This window comes from Colletes latitarsis, chromosome 1, assembly GCF_051014445.1.
Source record: "Colletes latitarsis isolate SP2378_abdomen chromosome 1, iyColLati1, whole genome shotgun sequence".
NCBI lineage: Eukaryota > Metazoa > Arthropoda > Insecta > Hymenoptera > Colletidae > Colletes > Colletes latitarsis.
In genome coordinates this window covers 56,650,580-56,669,411 of record NC_135134.1, presented here as the reverse complement: position 1 = coordinate 56,669,411, position 18,832 = coordinate 56,650,580, and positions in this window count along the sequence as shown.

Genomic DNA, 18,832 nt, shown 5'->3' with positions numbered 1-18,832 from the left:
CAACTAGAAAGTGTCGCTCAACGAAAAGCAAAAGTTTTTACGGTCGAAATAAGTAATTGTTATAATCCTTTAAATTCTCAAAGCAGACTCAACTGTTGACGACAAACTGTATGATTTATGATCTTGTCTCGTATTTAGTATCAAGTCCATCATAGGCTTCCAAGCTGACGTTAATCCAATATGCAATATGCGAGGTCTTTATTCCTCGACTATTTTCAACGTATGCTCGGTGGACAGACTCTTTTTATCTCTTTTGAAACGAGAGCGCAGCTCGCTAGACAATTAAAGGAAAACTTGCACAAAGAAGTAGAATAACTGAAATTATGAACGACACGTTTCACCGACACAGTCGAACGAGAAACATACATGTACATAGTATAGCGTAACGATCGTTAAACGTATAATCGTAAAACTTAAATTGTTTTTTCTCTGACATTTTAAGATGATAAAAATTACACCTGAAAGATATTTCCCAGAACTTTTAAAGAACACACGCTCAAGAAATAATAAAAATAAATGATAATTGTACCAAGACCATGTGGCGTGGTCCTTACCAGCAAAAATAAGACAGAGTAAGAAATAAATGGTATTTTTCTAATCTCGTTTATATCCTTTGAATCTCTTCTTATCGTGTCTGTAGATAAACGTTTGACGCGTGTGAGCGAATTAATTTACCGACAAGTCGTCGACGAGAATAACGGTAATAAAATAATTCACGAAAAAATCTCGGTAAATGTTATATTATTTACGTGTTCTCGAAATGTCGAGCAGTTAACAGCAGTCTGCATCGTTATTATTACAAAAGTTTGCGTAATTCTCCGCTGTCGGGTTCATCGCGAAGCAATTTTATGCGCCGAGACCGATTTTGAATGCGTAGCAAGATGCGGCGAGTGAATTGCGAGAAAATTGCATAATAAAAGTAACAACGTGATAGACAATGTTAATAAACTTGAAGCTCGCTCGAGTAAAGTGCACACCTCGTGCGCGCGGTAGTACACGATGTAAAGCAAAACTCGTAAATTACCCGAGAATACCGAGGCAAGGTTATCGTTAAATCGGATTTAAACCCACGCGAATCAAGTGCAAATGTTTACTTGGATTGATATACAGAGTATTTGCGTTATTTCTATTTCTCTTGTAAATGAGTACAAGTGGAAGAGAAAAAGCAAACTATGTATTTATACATTTTCACATCCGAATGAGTTTAAGAGAAACATTTCTAATCGTTTCTAATAAATTTATCTTAGCTCGATATCTTAGCTAAGCAGAAAATAGAAATCTGCTCGGTGAAGACGAAAACACGGAAATGCCTCTCCTTAATAAGAGTAACGATGATGGTTCGCCGCTTTGTCCACGCTTCGGTCGACAAATTTTCCTTGTTTTCGACGCGGCGCTCTTCTCTTCTCGTCCTGATATTTCGCCAGCCTTGATTGCCAGGTGAAACGAGGGCGAATTAAAGCGAACGTCGCAGAAAACGAGTTTCTTCTAGGCGAGTGGTAAAGCGGTTCCCTCCGAAGACTCGGCGAGACAGAATTAAATCGACACCAGAATTTGACACGGTCTTTTCAACGAGAAAACACAATTTCGCGGCGGAGCTCTTGATCGATTTTTCATCGTTTTCATTTTCTTCGAAGACCATTTTCCCTTTAGCGATACCTAACGTATCGCAAAGAACGTTCGTCGTTCCTCCACCGCGTCGGCAAGACTCGGAGCGAAACAGGACATTTCATCGTTCAATTAGCGAGTTGCTAAATGTTCGAGATAACGAGCATCGCATTGTGCATTTCCCTTTATGTCGCGCATTGTTCTCGGTGGTGCGATTCCAGACGCGGAAACGGAGCGATTAAATTTTACGTCGTCTTAAGAGTTCGCTGTCGTCATTTCAGAGGAAACGCGACGTTACCTGTTGACGATCCGCAATCAAAGTTCCATTCGCGCTGCAATTTTCCATTAGGGACTCGATAAATAAGGTAATCGATACACACGACTCATGAAATTTATCAAATACTTTCATTCGAGCAATTTATCGCGCAATAAAAGTCTAATAGGCAGATATTCAGGCAAAAGCGTTCTAAATGCTAACGAATACAGTTCGGAAGACACCCTTTTCTCTCAAGGATGGTATGATCCGCGAACGACGTTCATTCTCAGTCGATACACGCGTAGTTCGCACGTAAGCGCATGCATTAAATGCGTTTCCAGTGTACGTCGAATCAAAATCAAATCGAGTTTGGAACGTGGTCGGATCCAAGAAGACGGGCAGAGGTGGGTATCCCCAGACCAAGACGACGTCGGTCCCCCTAACTCACCCCGAAGTTTCTCAACTGTAATTCCGACTCGATAGTTGCCACGGTATTACGGAACTACGCGCACCTCCCTAACTCCATTAATCATTACGGCTTTGAGATCGGCACGGGATCGTTTTTGAGAGGAAGACCGAACGAACAGTTGCTACGACTCGAATCCTAATCCATCTTAGACGGTATACTTACGTCGATCTTCCTTCTTTGCCGGAGCCAGAGTCCCTGGCTGACATTACGACCGAACATTTACCTTATTTTAACCAGATAACTAACAGTTCGTTTAAAGCAAAAGGAAGCCGTATATACATATTTATTGGTTTTCGAGAAAAGAGCTCGTAACACGCGGTTCAGACCACATGGTATATACACCTTACCCTATCCATCTTGGATTCACTCGCTTACTGAGTATCTGTACGTCGAGGAGGACATTGAGAAACGGTAGGAACAACCGAGACACGGTTAAATGCTCGGTAAATTGGTAGGGATAACTATGCGACAGAGGGAACGTACGGTAACTTGGTTCACGCTACCCCATTTCCTTCTAGGCACGCATCTCGTTCTCGAGCTTGTTGGTGCGAGACGTAGATGCGTCGAATCATTATACCATCAACCGCGTGGTGATAGCACCCCTTTGAAATATCTAACCCAAACGCGACCAATCTACAATATTTACCAGTATTTCAATTTTAAAGAAAGAAATTCTTCAAACAGAAAACTGAAGTAATTTTGAAGACTTTGAATGTTCCCAGCGAAAGCGATTCTCCTCCTCGGAGTACCGAAGAACATGCCTGCTTGACGTTTGTCGGGGTTCCGTGCACTTGGACACACCGTGAACGAGCTTAATCTGCATAATTCTAACTCCGATGTAGCGGGTCGTTCTGTATTTCGGCGAACACGCGCCTCTATCTCCGGTAATTCCACTAATATCGGGAATTGTTTGCCGAATTGAAATAGTTCGGGCAGAGACTTCCTTCCCCGCCCGCTATCATCGTGACCATGCGTGTAGGCATCGCCACAGTTCCATCTAAGCGAATCTCCCTTCGAAATTGTTTCGCGTAGAACAGTCGTCGTGCTGTGTTAAAGGATCCTCCGAATGGAATTCGCACGCATTAATCCGTGTTCGTTGGATTTGCCGTTATTGCCAACGGAACGGTCTTATCAAAGTTAACATTCCTTCGGTAGATGTTGCTCGCTTTGCCGTACGCTAACTTTGTCGCGTGGAAATTAATAATTCCAAATCCACGTCGATGAGTATTGGAACAGAGCTTGACGAATTCGAGTGAAAATAGCTATGACGGTTCGAACGGATATTAGTAATACGTACCTATTGCGGTGAGATCGATAATTATTTGACAATGTGACTTTAATCGTTCCGCGTACGATGATAGGGCTAGTCACCTTTAACATCGTTGGCTCTATTATATTATCGATGCAGTTTTCGAAAGCGAAAACTTTTTTTGTTTTCTTTTCTTTTTCGATCGCTTTGCACCAAGACAAAAATATTACTCGCGCGACGACGTCGTCGATCTATACAAGCGAGAGTAACTCGAATGTTTATCTTTATACGTCAAGATAGACATTCGTGTTTGCACACTATCTGTGTATAAACCGTTATAACTCTTCCTGTGAAATGTAGCAGAAGAAACAGATGATACATGCGAAGTATGAGTTATGGACCGTTTTTGTATTCCAAGCACCTTCTCCCGGCAACTCCGGGACCGTTAATAAACATTATTTCGGAAAGAGACACTTTCTTCAAAAAGAATATGAATTATCGACCTTAAATACATGTATCGGAAGTTGAACGTTTTGACGTTTTGCAGTAGAAAAAATATTTCAAACGATAATGTCGTCGATTTTGACGACAGTTAGGACGGAGTGCGTCACACAATTCTATCGTTAAAATCTTCGTTCTGAACGAAAAAATGTGAAATTAATCGAATCGTAGACGGAAGTCGAATCGCTTTAAGCTCGTTCAGCACGTACGATGATTCCTCTGTCAATTTGATTGACAATTCCTCCCGCTGTCGCGTATCTGCACGTGATTGCGAGCCACGAATAGCACCATCGTGTCGCGTCGGCACGAGATAACCCTCTCCCAGTTACCGTAGAATTTCTTCCAGTTCTATTCTCGTTAAAATGTCTACATCGGCCGTTCTGTCACCAGCTGGTGCAGACAATACTGACCGACGCGACGCGACGATCGAATTGGATTTCGCTGTTTCGCGGCTCACATGCCGCGCTATCCGTTTCCCATTCCTTCCTCTTTTTCTTACGTCCAACGTATACGTACAGGTATATTATTCTTCCAGTTTTCTCATTTTCCACGACACATCCGAAACTGAACCGTAAAACAGGATACTACTATTTATTTCGTCTCTCGATTTAAGGGAATCGTTGAGGAGCAAATCCGTTGGCGTGGCAAATCAGTGAAAAATGTATAATATTTCCAAAGTTTAAGTAACTTTCCCATTTGTAAATGGATCGAGAGAAACGAAATGGGAGTGTTTCGCGATGGTCGCGTGTGCTGTGAGCGATAAGATGCCTCCGTTGACCGCAGCCACGTTTTACGATCACTGGGGTCGATCGAACACCGCCATCGAAGCTTGGCAATTGGAGAAACTCGGGTCTCGGTTAGTTTGGAAAATCATATCGTTGTCGTGGCGTGCAACGTGTGTCGGGCATCCTAGTAATTAGGGCTCCCTTGCTGGCAGCGTGCACGTCCATTTGGCAGATGAACCTAACTCAGCGTGCAAGGATCCATTAACACGTATATTCGCGCCAAGGAACGTATAGTCGCGGTAATATATACGACAGTGTAACATCGTACGCACACGTGCGACCCCGGCGTTGCATCCGAACGGACCGTCAGCTCGAATGCACACAGCAAAACGAACCCACCGAACACGCGTATTCTACGAACATTGCGGCAACAATTAGGAGAGCCCTTTGCCGTCGCGCAAAATACATACCTACGTCCGTTCGCGGAATGCATGTGTTGCTTATACAATTGTGACGCGTACATATCTACGGCCCGACGACTATGCTGTCCTGACTCCTGTTACAACGCTATGCCGCGCATGTTGCGCCGCTCGGTCTCGTAAATCGTATTGTTTACACAGAGAGCTATTAGCCAACGTTGGTATTCCCCCCCCCCCCTCGCTGTTGTTCTTAACTTTGTACGAACCCCGCTGTTCGATGGAGATCCATCCGACCACGGTATTTCTCATTCCATAGGCTTGATGGGCAATGTTAAATGATCCACGACCACGTCTAATGCTTCCAATATACGAATACCTATTTTTTATAATATATATATAAGATCCGTTACCCCGTTCTTTACGCGAAATGTTAAAAAGTGAGGATTCCACGTACGATGTTCCTTTACAGTGCATGTTTGCACGCGTAACCAGACCGCCTTCCTTCATTCCGTTGACCCAGAAATACTCTTGTCACTCGTTTAGCTCCCCACCGTTACGGATACGTACCTAGGTATACATATACGCTTTCGCTTGTCGCGCGTTCGAATCGAAATCGTGCCTCAGTTTATGACGCTCGAGCGACAGTAAAGAAGGGAAACTAAAACAGAACGACGCGTATTCCGATCTGGGTGCACGTTTCGGCACGAAGATAAAACCGTGAACGTGTGGCCTTAAGCGGATCCGAAATCCACGTTTTCGTTTATCCTTTGCTAATGTTACGACTCCGAAAGAAACGATTGCCGAACCGTACAATTATTAGCTATAGAATTTTCACGCGATTAAATTTATTTGGAAAATTCCGATGCCATTCCCGATTATTCGAACTTATTGGAACAAGCCAGTTTAGAGTCTAGATCGATCTAAAAATCTTATATTTCCTTGTATAATGCTATAACGAATACCGATAAAAAAAAGAAAGTAATTAAAATAGGCTTTAAACTTAAAAATATGCCTAATTTAGCCAGATAGGCTCCGAAGTATCGATCTCTCGGGGCTCGAGCCACGGTTTCAGTCGTAAACGTTAGATCCCTTAGCGTTTAAGGTTGATCCTTAAAGCTTCGAAAGCTTTATTGTACATCATTAGTAGATACCATACCTGGGCTTGGATAGCGTATAACTCGAGGGGGAAAAAAGTACACAGGGATTCGAACCGATGATCTTTGAATTGCTGGTCATCGATCTTAAATACCGTACCACTGTTTATCCGTTACTATTTCCGATTCTACAAGAAATTCTCCAGGAATTTAATAAAATAAATACTGAACATTCATCGAGCCCTTATTATTAATTATCATAAATTTTAGCGTATCGTATCTGTCGGAAAAAATAACGATAAATCAATCGGTCGCGTGCTTTTGGTCGGTGCACCGACGGTCCGAGAATTGTTTAAACTTTATCTGCCTCGAGCAGCCGCAGATAATCGATAATTTAGCGAACCACGATGAACAATTCAATAACTTCTCTACTTCCGCCGGCTATTACGTTCGTACCGCGTAAACTTCGCTTATATAAAGATCCCATTTTAAACTTCATCGTCACTTACACGGTACGTTAAATCGTCCGGCTCGAACGATTTATTCCGCTGCCTAGGAAAATCTGATCCGCCTTATCTACACAATTTTACGCCCAATTAATATTTACGCCGAGACACTTTTCTCCTCCGGTAATTTAGCGATCGCCTCGATCGAGCTGGAACGCGACGGAAAATGGAAACAGCAGGGATGAAATTCCCTCTCCCAAGGTTCCTTTGGACAGTGAACGATCTCGCGCGATTATGGGATCTTTCGGACGAGATAATGGACCGACACCGAATGGCTAGAGACATTACAAGCAATGCAAACGTTCCTACATAATAATCTGTCTATCCATCTGCCTAATCGGATTAAACTCAAGTAGCCATTCAAGAACAATTCTCGCATTATACAAACGTGACTCTTCCTTTGAACAGAATGACGAAAAAGATAACCAAATTAATAGTTGAATGGGTTTCAACGTCTACTTGATTTTTCGAAGATAATATCTAGCTCGTACGCGTATCGATCGATCGTGTGTCGGACATCGGTCGACATCCACCGGATGTCTCATCCGAAAGAGCTCTGACGAAGGAAACAAAGACGTTCGGTGTAACTGCAACGACAGCGTGTCGTAAATACCATGCGAGTCCATTTAAAGTTTTTCAATTACTTTGATATCTCCCATCGACGGTGGCACGGCATCCTCGTGGAGCTTGGAGCAAACCAGCCACCCCTTCCGGGAAAACGTTTCATAAACAAGCCTTTGTGCGGCCCATTCGAAAATTGAATTGGAAAGTTCGCTCGGTCAGCGTGGGAAAGCTGAAAACGCCGCGACGCGACGCGACGCGTGGGACGACGCGGACACATCGACCCTCGTCCCGTGATACCGTCAATTTTCTGGACGATTTTTCCCTCCGACGAGCGACCACCACGATGACGCGCAAGCTTCGTTTATTCGCATTCACTCGACTGAAATTTCATTTATCGCAGCCGCTCTCTGCAATTTCGTTTAACCCTCGAACGGACGACTCTGGGTCATCTTCGACCCGTCTCGTATATAACGTTTATTTACAGTCAAATACCCGTATTTTTCGAAATACCATCGATAACGATTCCATACTATACTTGGAACAGGAGGTGGCTGCCGCGTCCGACCATTAATCACCTTTTCTACTTGCGTCCAACGTTTATTTCTTTTATTTTTACTAGTTCGTAATTGAATCTTATCACTCTGTCGACGCCGTACAAATTCATCATTTTATTAGAACCTAATAAATAAATGGTTCAACGGGAAGGAGAATCGTCGGTAACTAAACAGTCTCGTGTAGATTTGTACGCCGCGGTTTGCTCGCCGACCGCAAACTGTTCAGGAATAATGCACACTCTGAAGAAGGTCTAGACACCACGGCGACAGTCTTGGGGTGAATCAACCCCTATAAACACTCACATCGTCCTTTTCTAACAGAGCCGAGCATCGTTCAAACTCACGGACTGGACGATCTTTAACGCATTGCGTACTCCCGACGCCGTTCGTCCGTTTCAATTTGACGTAATGTTCGCCTCTGGTCGGTTGCCATTATTGTCAACAAGGCGAAGCGTTTATTACATTTGTCCCCGACCTTCCCAACCGTGCACGTGGTCGCACACAGGGGTAACATAATTCATCGTGCTGGGGTTGCTGAAAATTCGCCGAGCCACATTCGCTGACGCTCTGTTTGCGCTCGCGCGTTGGTGTGGTAATCGCGAGTTTGGTAAATTCTATGAAACCTGACGTCTTGTGCGTCTCGATGCTCGCCACTGACCACGTTTTATTCGCTAACGAAACGCCAAGTGCATAGTTACTTGCGATCTCTTGGATATATTTTCTCGAAAACTATCATTGGAATCAATCCCTCGACGCGACGTACGAATTAATTACAATTTTTCGAATGTGTTCTATTCAATTTTTGACAGATTTGTTCGTACGATAACAAGCTTGACAGTTTTGGCTAAACAGTTATTGGCTTTCCAGAGCACAGCAATTTTTCGAACGTTTAGCGAACGATTCGAGGTAAACAGCAGAATACTCTTGGCTCCAGCATTACATCGTGCAAACGTCCCTTATGTAAAAGACAATACCGTCGCGGCGCTGTTTTATACCATTCTAACGGCACCGCGGAGATTATATGGGCTCTAGCTGCAATTTGCAGATCGATAGATTTTAACGCACTTGGCAGACCTCTCGTAGAATTGGAATGTTTCCAGCGGGAACGGTCCAGGAACGTTAGCCCGCTACGTAATTGGTATTCTTGACGCAGAAATTCATTTACGGAGTCAACGAACACGAAAGGAACTACGGAAGATATTTTTTTAATAAAGGACCAGACTTTGCGAACGATAAATTCTTACTTTATTTCGTTCGTTGTATTTAAATTCTTTACCTTTCGAGCGCGATGTACCATTTCGAAAGGCGAACAGTCGCGATTGGTGCAACATGCCGGGCTTGTACGTACGAATTTTCCTACACCAAGATTTTTCGCAGACTCGTTGCAATTTCTGTCGTTCGAAAATATTTTGGCGAGACAAAGGTTTGCTGTAAATTTGCCCACCGCTTCAGAGTTTCTCTCTTTACTTGCGCACTTTGCTTCCTAGCAGTTGCGTTTCGGGTAATTTTTAAAGCAACCGAAAAAAAAGGGATGTCGTGCGTATACATAATAAAGAAAATACAACTTGGAATAACTCATCATACTTTCAAGTAGATATATTTTACGATTAAAAGATGATCGACATTGTTCTTACGAACAGAATGAGACGAATCGAAGATTAAATAATTTAAATATAAAAGACGTACCAAATAACGTGTCGCGTATGATTGGTTTGCAGGTCTGATCTACACGCGCTTTATTCGAATCCAGACACGGTAAACTTTCAAGATAAAGCACGATAAGGAAGTTACGAGTGGCTGAACGAGGGCTAATGCCGAATTTACTTACCCCTTCACGTGCCCGGCTGCTTTCTGCGATTTTTCCACTCGGTTCCACCCTCCAAGCCGCGGAATACCGGACTGGCTCAACTGACGGACATAATTACAGTTGATTTACCTTTGCCGCGCTAATGTAACGGCAAATATTTACGAGCCGTCGGATTTTGCAGCGCCTTCCACGGAAGAAGTAGCAAGTCTACCTCCGTTTTTCGCCGCTGAGATGCATTTGTCGAGGCCTTATTTACATACCTTCTCGTTATGCGAGTATTTTAATGAAAATAACCCCGACTTTCCGTTACAAATCCTCTCGTTTCTTATCCACTGACCGTTATCGCCTCCTTTCGCGCGTCCTTCCGTTTCGAAGAAAACGAAATTTTAACGATAACGTATTTTTTCTTCTCTCTAAATTTTTTAGAATAATATAACAATAAATTTTATGAAAAATCTCAATCCTTTTCTCGAACAAACGGATTTTAAAAAGTCAGCTCGCAAAACGAATAAAGGGAAGGCAGAGTGGAACAACGCTGTCGTGTTAGTCTTTTTCTTACCTCTTTCTTTCTAATGCTCTCTTTCATTTTGTCTTTTGCTCACCTGGATTGAAGACACATAACGCCGTGTGTGTTTATACGTTCCGACGGATAATCCCGCTGTTATCCGAAAGTCCTAGCCGAGGCTGCATCTACCGTGAGAAGCATCTGTTCTGGAAACGAATTAAAATAAATCACCGCGAGATGAGGGTCGACGCGATACGTGGCTCGGGTTAAAAATCTTGCGATGCCGTTCAGCGAAAGATACTTCATACTCGCGGATGACGGATATTTATGGCACGACATGAATTACCACCTCGTATGTCGCAACACGTGTCGAATTTTCAGGAACGTTAGGATCGTTAGGTCGATGGTTCGAAAAAGCTTTGTAACCAAATAGAAATCTCCTCGAGAAACGCATAAATTATTCAATCTCGTTCGTAGACGCGATTAGGCTTGACTGTTGCTTATATTCAGCACGGTCCATGTTGTCGCTAAAAATTTCACGCTTCTTGCAAAAGCTTAGGAACTGATTAAAAAGTTTGATTACAATGTTCAGTTACAGGAAAGTGGCAGTTCTGCTAAGTTCGTCACTGTTTCATTTTCTTTGTCTCTTGTTATCTTGACGAAGTCGAAGAATATACTAGTTCACTGAAAGTTCTACTTTGCATAATTTATGTGTAACGAAACGTGTCGAAAGAATCTTCCGTTTTAGAGTACCTGTCTCTAAGGTTGTCGCAATGTTTCCTTTCTATCGCGACTCTCCGAAGGTTGGAGCGAAACATTGAGCGACTCAAATATTCTAGCGTTCTTTAAACCCTCTTTCAACCCCCGACCAAGGCCGTTTTCCGCCTCTGACGCATGCCGCTGCAACGATTACAAGTAAGGACTCGCCGACTGATTGGAAAGTTTTCCGCGGATCCTTTCGTGAATAGTCACCGAACGCGCAATCAAGAATCCTTTCACATGGACTGATAGAAGTGCACTCGATCCCCTCGTTCGTGTTGTATGCAAATCTGCACTTGATTATTTCAATTCATCGCTGTCGGGATTCTTCACGTCCGACGATAAATCGAGAACTGGAAAGCGAGTTTGTAATTTATGCCGGTTGTACCACCAAACGATTTGCCAGACGAGCCTCCTGTCATTATTATTATTATTATTGTTGTTGTTGTTGTTGTTGTTGTTGTTGTTACGAATCGTCTAATTTACAAAAGAGTAGTTTCGCCATTATTGTATTACACCAGCCTCCGTGTGCCAACGATCGTTACAAACTAAAAATTTTTATATTTTCATTATATCTCTGGAAGAATATTACGTGTAGACGATGTTGAAATTTTTAATCGGATTAGTTTGAATGGCAAAAGTTCGAACGTTCCAAGATCTCGTTCATTAGTACTAGTAGATAGATTGAAACGATTGAGAAGTTCCGATGTTTTCAACAGTTCCAAAGTTACACAACTCCCGACTAGCTTTTATAATAGTAGTCGATTACAGAGATCAGGTTCTATTTTCGTTTTCCGATTACTCGGCAAATATTATTTAGGAAAAACTAGTTCGAGTTTTAAATAAAATTAACATTCTTCAAGGCCTGTAGCATAAACATAACCGTTCGATCTTAAGGTAACGAGAGCCCTAAAGAAACGGTCGCAATGTTATCGCGTTCATAACGCGACGCGCCGTCGTATTTACCTATGGAAATTGTAAATTGCACCAACGCGAGGAATACGATGCAGATTGGCCGAAGAAGATGATAATGCGACCAGTAAATTTCTATCGTGCAAGATAAACGTAGCTAGCTGCCGTAGCTAGGGGTAGGATCCGTATACGTTTCTAACTGGACGTTCATTTCAATTTCACGGCATATTCAGCGAGCCCACGCTGCGCAATGGATCGTTTCCTTTATAGTATCGGACGACTGATTCTGCAATTTTCAGCCGGTTTAGCGAGATCCCGTTTCGTATTGCAAATAGATTCGACCCGATCGTTTCTGTTTCGACGGGCCAGTGGCTCCCGATAATAATATCGGACATCGAGCGGACGTTTTAGAACTCTGTCGAACAAAGTGTTCCGCAAGATCGATTCGAACGTGATCAAAATGAAAATACACTAACCACGAGTACGATTATTCGTTGATAGAAAAATCGATATGACATCTGTATCTGTGATGTATCAATAACAGATTAAAGTTTCGAATCGTACAATATTTTCTGAAACAGGCTACTGCAGCGAGAAATAATTAGTCATACTTTTAAAATAATCGTCCCAAGAAACGATCAAAGAGCTAAGGTAAAGTTCGGGCAGGTTCTAGGGGTGGAATCCCTCCTTCACCCAGAAATCAAGTTCCCAGTTCACCAAATTATCCGCTTCTGGTTACCATAAACTGAAACTTAACGTAAGTGGTGCTAAATCATCCAGCCCGGCATGTATATTCCTGCGTTAATACGGTCTTACACTCTCGTCGTGCAGTTTATCAAATTGTATAGCGTTGTAAGCCACGCGATGTACACCGGGACGAGTCCTGGGGGAAATAAACTTCGCTACCCCCAGGGGAAGTTCTGCTTTCGTAGGAAGAATCTCGAGTTTTAAATAAATTAAGCCTTCGTTTCTAACCTCGGGTAAGCAGGCGTCGGTCGTTCCGGCCGAGGCGAGCGTTCCGGCTGAATAATATATCTTCACGGTCGGCCGGGCAACGAAGAGAGGAGATCCGGCGAACAGGGGGTCAAACGACGAAAGAATCTACGAACGCGTAAATAAACTCTCGATAAGCGCGGATTCTCTCCGACGTCATGATCGGACGTTTAGACAAGTTGAGTGGCAGTAGAAGCAGCCTGTCTTGGCAAGAAGCGCGGAGGAAAAAGAGGCAACGAAGGTGGACGGGGTTGGAAACGGACAAGAAGCGATCCGTAGCTGCGGAGCAGGGGTTGCCCCGTCGAACTTTCTCAATTAAAAGTTAATTACCTTTTGGCTAAGACCACAGAATTTCAATCGACAGTCGAATAATTGTTCCCTGCGTTTCAACTACTGCCGAAGTAATTAACAGTGTAAACATTTACTTTTGATTCCGGTAGCGTTTTTCGTTCTCCTTTCTTTCATTTCGCTGCTACCTTTGTTCCCCGCGGATAGCGGGAACGTCATATCATTCGCTGTTTACTTTAATAGGTGGAGACGGGAATTCTACCGTCCAATTGAATTTAGTACCAGGAGCCCAGATATATCTCGTCCTCGATGTCGTTGCTCGTTCGAGTTAAGATACCCAGGATAACTGATAAAAACATGTAAAATTGTTTCGTTTCGAGCAGAAATATTATTCACCGACGAAGAGTTCAGATTTGAATTCATAGTAGATGCACTTCTTGAGTCGCGCCCCAATACAGGGGATGCGAACCAGAGGATGCAACGAGAAGTTAGCAGACACCGTCAAGATGCGTTAAATTGAATGGGAATTCCACGGAGAATGGAGTTCGTGGTGGCAGCATAATTCACCCGGAACTCACAAGCCATCGAGCTGTCTCTTGTACTTCTCCTTGTCCTATGGCCGACCACGAAACCCCTTTGGAAGCGGACGGCGATGCGACGCGATGCGACGCGACGCGACGCGACGCGACGCGGAACTCAGGATGTAATTCCGGGACACGGCACTGGCGAGGATCATTTTGACGGGGACGTTTAATTAATAGCCACGGGATCCAGGACGCCTCAATTATAACGCGATTAATTATATAATCGTCGGGAAACGCCGTAGATTTGCGCTGATATCGGTCTCCGGTGTAACCCGTGCCGTTTTCGTCGTTCGGTTTCTTTTTTTTCCTTCTCGTCCCACGTTGGTTCGGATCCCCTTCGTTTTTCCGTCGGACGAAAATGGATCTCGAGAGGAACGTCCTCTTTACACTTTTTCATCCGACGAGATTTCTCGGCCGTAGATAGGTTTGTTCCGGGGACGACTGGTCGGACGTAAAAAAAAACTGGAAGATTGCGAAATCACGAGGTGCCACGAGCACAGGCTACGTGGTCTGGATTCGAGACGCGTCTTCCCCTGCTGTCAGTTGCATCGCGGTTTCGATGTTGAGCGAATATTTGCCAAGGTTTGCTGCTTAACGCCTCACCGGAACTAATAAAACCCATAACTGTTTCTTTTTAATGTAAAATTCTCCTTCTTTTCGTTAAATTTGATCTTTTAACGTTATTTAATTTGTTAGGGTTCTCTGTTAATTTGTACGGCAATGAAGATGTATCATAGAAGCACTTATTCCTTTATCCGTTAAGTGTAATTCCCTGAGAACCGTGTGTGCGTGAAATGCGGTACGAGGGTGTAATGCACGCCGCGAAACCGATGCGACGCGCGACGGCTCGTTCAATCCTGATGCTAATCCAATCCCTTTTCTATCGGTCCGGGTACATATTGTGCTGTTGTGGTTCAAAGCAAATTAGCGGTATAGCTCGTACTGTTTCAATGTGTGTAAAGAATAATCTCGGTTAGAGAGTGGCGCGTTTGTTCCGAGCAATACCGTCGAGAGCAATGGCGGCTACAGAGCTTAAGCTTAAGCTTAACTCAACATTGACTTCAACGAAAATCTATTACTAAAATTCGCAGACGCTTCGAGCGATTTTTCCATTTGTTAACCAATGCGTTTTCGACTTTTTGTTTAGGTCACCTTCGTCAACGATACTTATTTTGACCGACTATTTCTACAAATAATTTAATGAACAAAACTATAATTATCGATTCATTTATGTGATTCGTAGGGAGGGAATTTTCAAATTCTCGAAACGTCGATGTTGATGTTCTAGAGTTAAAAGGGAATCACTCGCGTAAAGTAAGGTTTCTACTTTGCTCGGTTCTACTCGTCAAACGTTATGTTCCTCTAATGAACCGCGTTATTGCTCGACCCCATAAAAAGGTAGAATTCTTTCCGTCGAGTGGCGTGAGTTCCGTAAGTCACCATTTCCTGTCAGACTCTGCCAGCTGTCGACGAGAGGAGGCTAGGAAAGTTCGGTACAGGGAAGGAAGTGAAGCGCCAACAACGAATAGGTGGGTACAGAGACAGAGTGAGAGAGACCGAGGAGTGAGAACAGGCAGGAGAAGTCTTAGACGAAGGCGAGAACGGAGGTTTAAGTAGGATTCTTACGTCAGTCGGATTCCACTTGAAGTAGCAAAGAGAAAAGGTTGAATGGAATCGGGCGCACTGAGAGAACGACAGAAGGGCGGCTCGGATCCGGTGGGCGGTTAGGGGAAGAGCAAACAAATCGATGTGCAAGTGCATTTCTTGATTTCATCCCGGGCTCTTTCATTGCCCACTCCGCGACACCCGTCCTTCCTTGTCCATCGACCAACTTTTAAGTCGGATACGTAATGCGTTCTTATTACAGATTTTCTTGAACAAAGCCTTCATTGTGACAAAAACCATGATATTACGACGCAGCTTATTGTAAAATTACTTTTACATTTTTTAGCTCCAATAAGGTTCCGGTGGGAGCTACTGCTTAACAGAGACAAATATTTCTACCAGTTTAAACGTTTTGAACAAATATTAGGGCTACCCAATTTTTAAAAAAATTATAATTATTATATATAGTTTTTCATATATATGGCTATATACATTAATATAAGATTGCATCGTTTCGGTCTATATACGTATATAGTTTCTGTAGAGTGGATGTTTTGATAGCGAGAGTTCGGACGACATTTGTCAGGGTAAGTTTGTACAACTCTCTCCATTATCCACCGAAGAGGAAGTAGATTCTCATCAGTTATGATATTAGATGCGATTTATTATTTAACCTGACTTTTAAATTATTCTTTCGGGAAGCGGTAACACGACACAATATGGAGACATTATAAAAAGCTTCCTAGGTTTTATATACACCTTGAAAAAAAACCTGTTGCGTGCGGTAGGCAGACATGCAACGCAGGAAATTAATGAGAGGGCAAAGTTGATGAAATATCGTTCCACAAACCATCGTACGACAATACTTTTACCAAAACATGCAATATCGACTACAATTAATGGTTTCTAATAATGCAAGAAGCATCGTAAACAAAAAGCATTGTTGCACGGAACACGTACTTGTAGCACAACATTTTGCATGTACAAGGATCATCGCAGGTCAGTCGTATTAATTAAATGAAGGATGTAATGGGAATTTTAATCCCACGCAAAACTATCTCATTGTCTCTTCGGACTAATATTCTGTAGAAGGCAGGGCTTTTGTGCCAATAGATTCTTCCAGACGGTACACACTAGCGAACTCTGCTCATTGTCGCTCTTGGTATTATTCATGATACCCCAACCATTCCAACCGTAAGGTTTGAATTTTAGGATGTTCTCCTCGCTGACAAATATCCGACGATGACGAATAAAATTCCTAAGGATTCGTATTGAAATTTTCAATAATCCATTGATAGCAGAAAAATCTTTGTTGTTAAAGGTGGAATAGGACGTTGGACTCTCCGCGGAGCAGAGGAAATTGGCTCTAATTAAGAGGAGACGGTGCGGCGCGGTAGCAGCTTGATATGTTTACGCAGAGGCTGCTTTTTAAACACGACCCGCTTCAGGGACCCTTTGCCGGGTGAGCGCTGTTTAAACGATAACTCGATTAAAAGAGCCGGTCTGAACCGAACAACGGCATTTAATTAACAAAAGTGCTCACCGAGAGCTGTACCTCCATCCCAATTTAGTCGACCCCCACTCACCACCCCTAGAGAGTGGGAGTTTCTCTTCGAATTCTTCTATAGTCTGCCACTCCTTCCCCAACCCGCCACCCTTTTCTTTATCCAGGCTTTTGTGTTCCTTTTCACCAACGGCCGGAGAATAATTGCGAGAATATAGTACCAACGAGTAGTCTTGCTAGATTTGCCTTCTCTTAGCCTCTTCGTCGTTTATTATTTCCCGTTCTATTTCAATTCCGCTCCCACCAATTTCCACTCGGGCTTCTTGACCGTTGGAAATTCGCACGCCAATCGTGGAATATCGAAAATATTCTAGCACAAGAGTGGAAAGCTTTCTGGTATCGAAAAGCTGCCTGCCTCTCTTCATACATTTCTCACGAGAACGCATCCTTCGTGCGCAGCCAATTTTGCAGAAATTATACAAAAACATTTACCCAACTATAAATTAATATCTTGTTGGACCTCTCGAACCTATTGGCTAATTACTTAAGGAAACTCATAAAGTTAGAGAATTTTTTATATAACTTTGCAATCAATGTTACCGATTACGACGAGCACGACAAACAATTTAAACGGTAAGAATTATTTTTAAAGATCAAACGTAGACTGTCAGATTCAAAGGATTAAAGTAATTGGAAACGTGGCGGTTGGTCGAAAATAGACGAGTCCGGTGAACGTTCGAGTCGTATCTGGACTCGAAAAAGGACAAAGAGACGTTCAAAGGTTCGTTTCCTTTTCGCGACGTGGCTGTTCGCTTTCAAATCGTTCGAAAATTAAACTCGCGATTATTTGCGCTTCATCGGGTGTTAAAATTCCTGTCAGAGAGGGCAGAAGGAAAATTTCGCGATACAAGCACGACACTCGGGGGATGCAGGCGCGTTTGAGACATTGACAAATCGGCAACGGGGCGCACACATGGCCGCGTTCATCGTAAATGCTGCTTTCAACGTTTAATTCCACCGACGAGTAATTTGAGAGCGACGTTTCTGGAGCAAAATGGTCTCTTTTTTCAAAGTCGACTTTATTCGGGAATCAACAATTTATCCGCACGTAAATATACACGCGAAAGTCAAGCGTTTCACAGGACTATGTTTAGAACTTCAATTTAAAATTGTTTATCAGGAAACCGCGAGATTTAAAAATTTATCTCGCTTTGATTTCAACGGTCTGCTTTCGGTGGAATTAAAAGCGTTTAAGTGGTTCTCTGCGAATGTAAATAGGCCACGTATCAATATTAAAAATGTAATTTCTGAGCGGCGTATATTTAGAAGAATTTCCGTATGACTGCAGAATGTTAAATAAATATTTGTTTGATATAACGTGGAAGATCCTTCAATTTCCAATGGACGCACAAATTCATGTATCGCATAATGATCCTTTACCTATGTTCGCATTCGGGTTAAGCGTTTTTTAACAAGCAATAAACTCTTCCTGCAAAAGTAATCTTCTGACAAACTGCACTGTATTTTACGACCTTGCAATCTCTTCGATAAATAACTCTTTTTTTTATCGGCGTTCACTTTTACGCCGGTCTGGATTTTGCGCCAAAACCGACGTACATGCTTTTTAGGTCGCCATCCTTTTTCAGCCATCCCCGAAGATTGCGAATATAAACGCCTCGATGCACTCTTGATTAACCCCCGATGTTGCTCGACTAAGCATCGTAAGGCGGTTTTCGACCAGTTCACCTTGCTTCTAGTCTCTTGCAGCCGCATTAAAAGTCTCCTTCTTTTCTCGCGGCAACTTCTCTCCTTGGAAATCTTTTTTCCACGAACGATAACGCCGCGCAATCTCGAACGACACTTTGTCATGCGAGATTCGAGCGCCCAGGGAAATATGATGATCCTCGGACACCGACGAGATAAATCTCCTCGG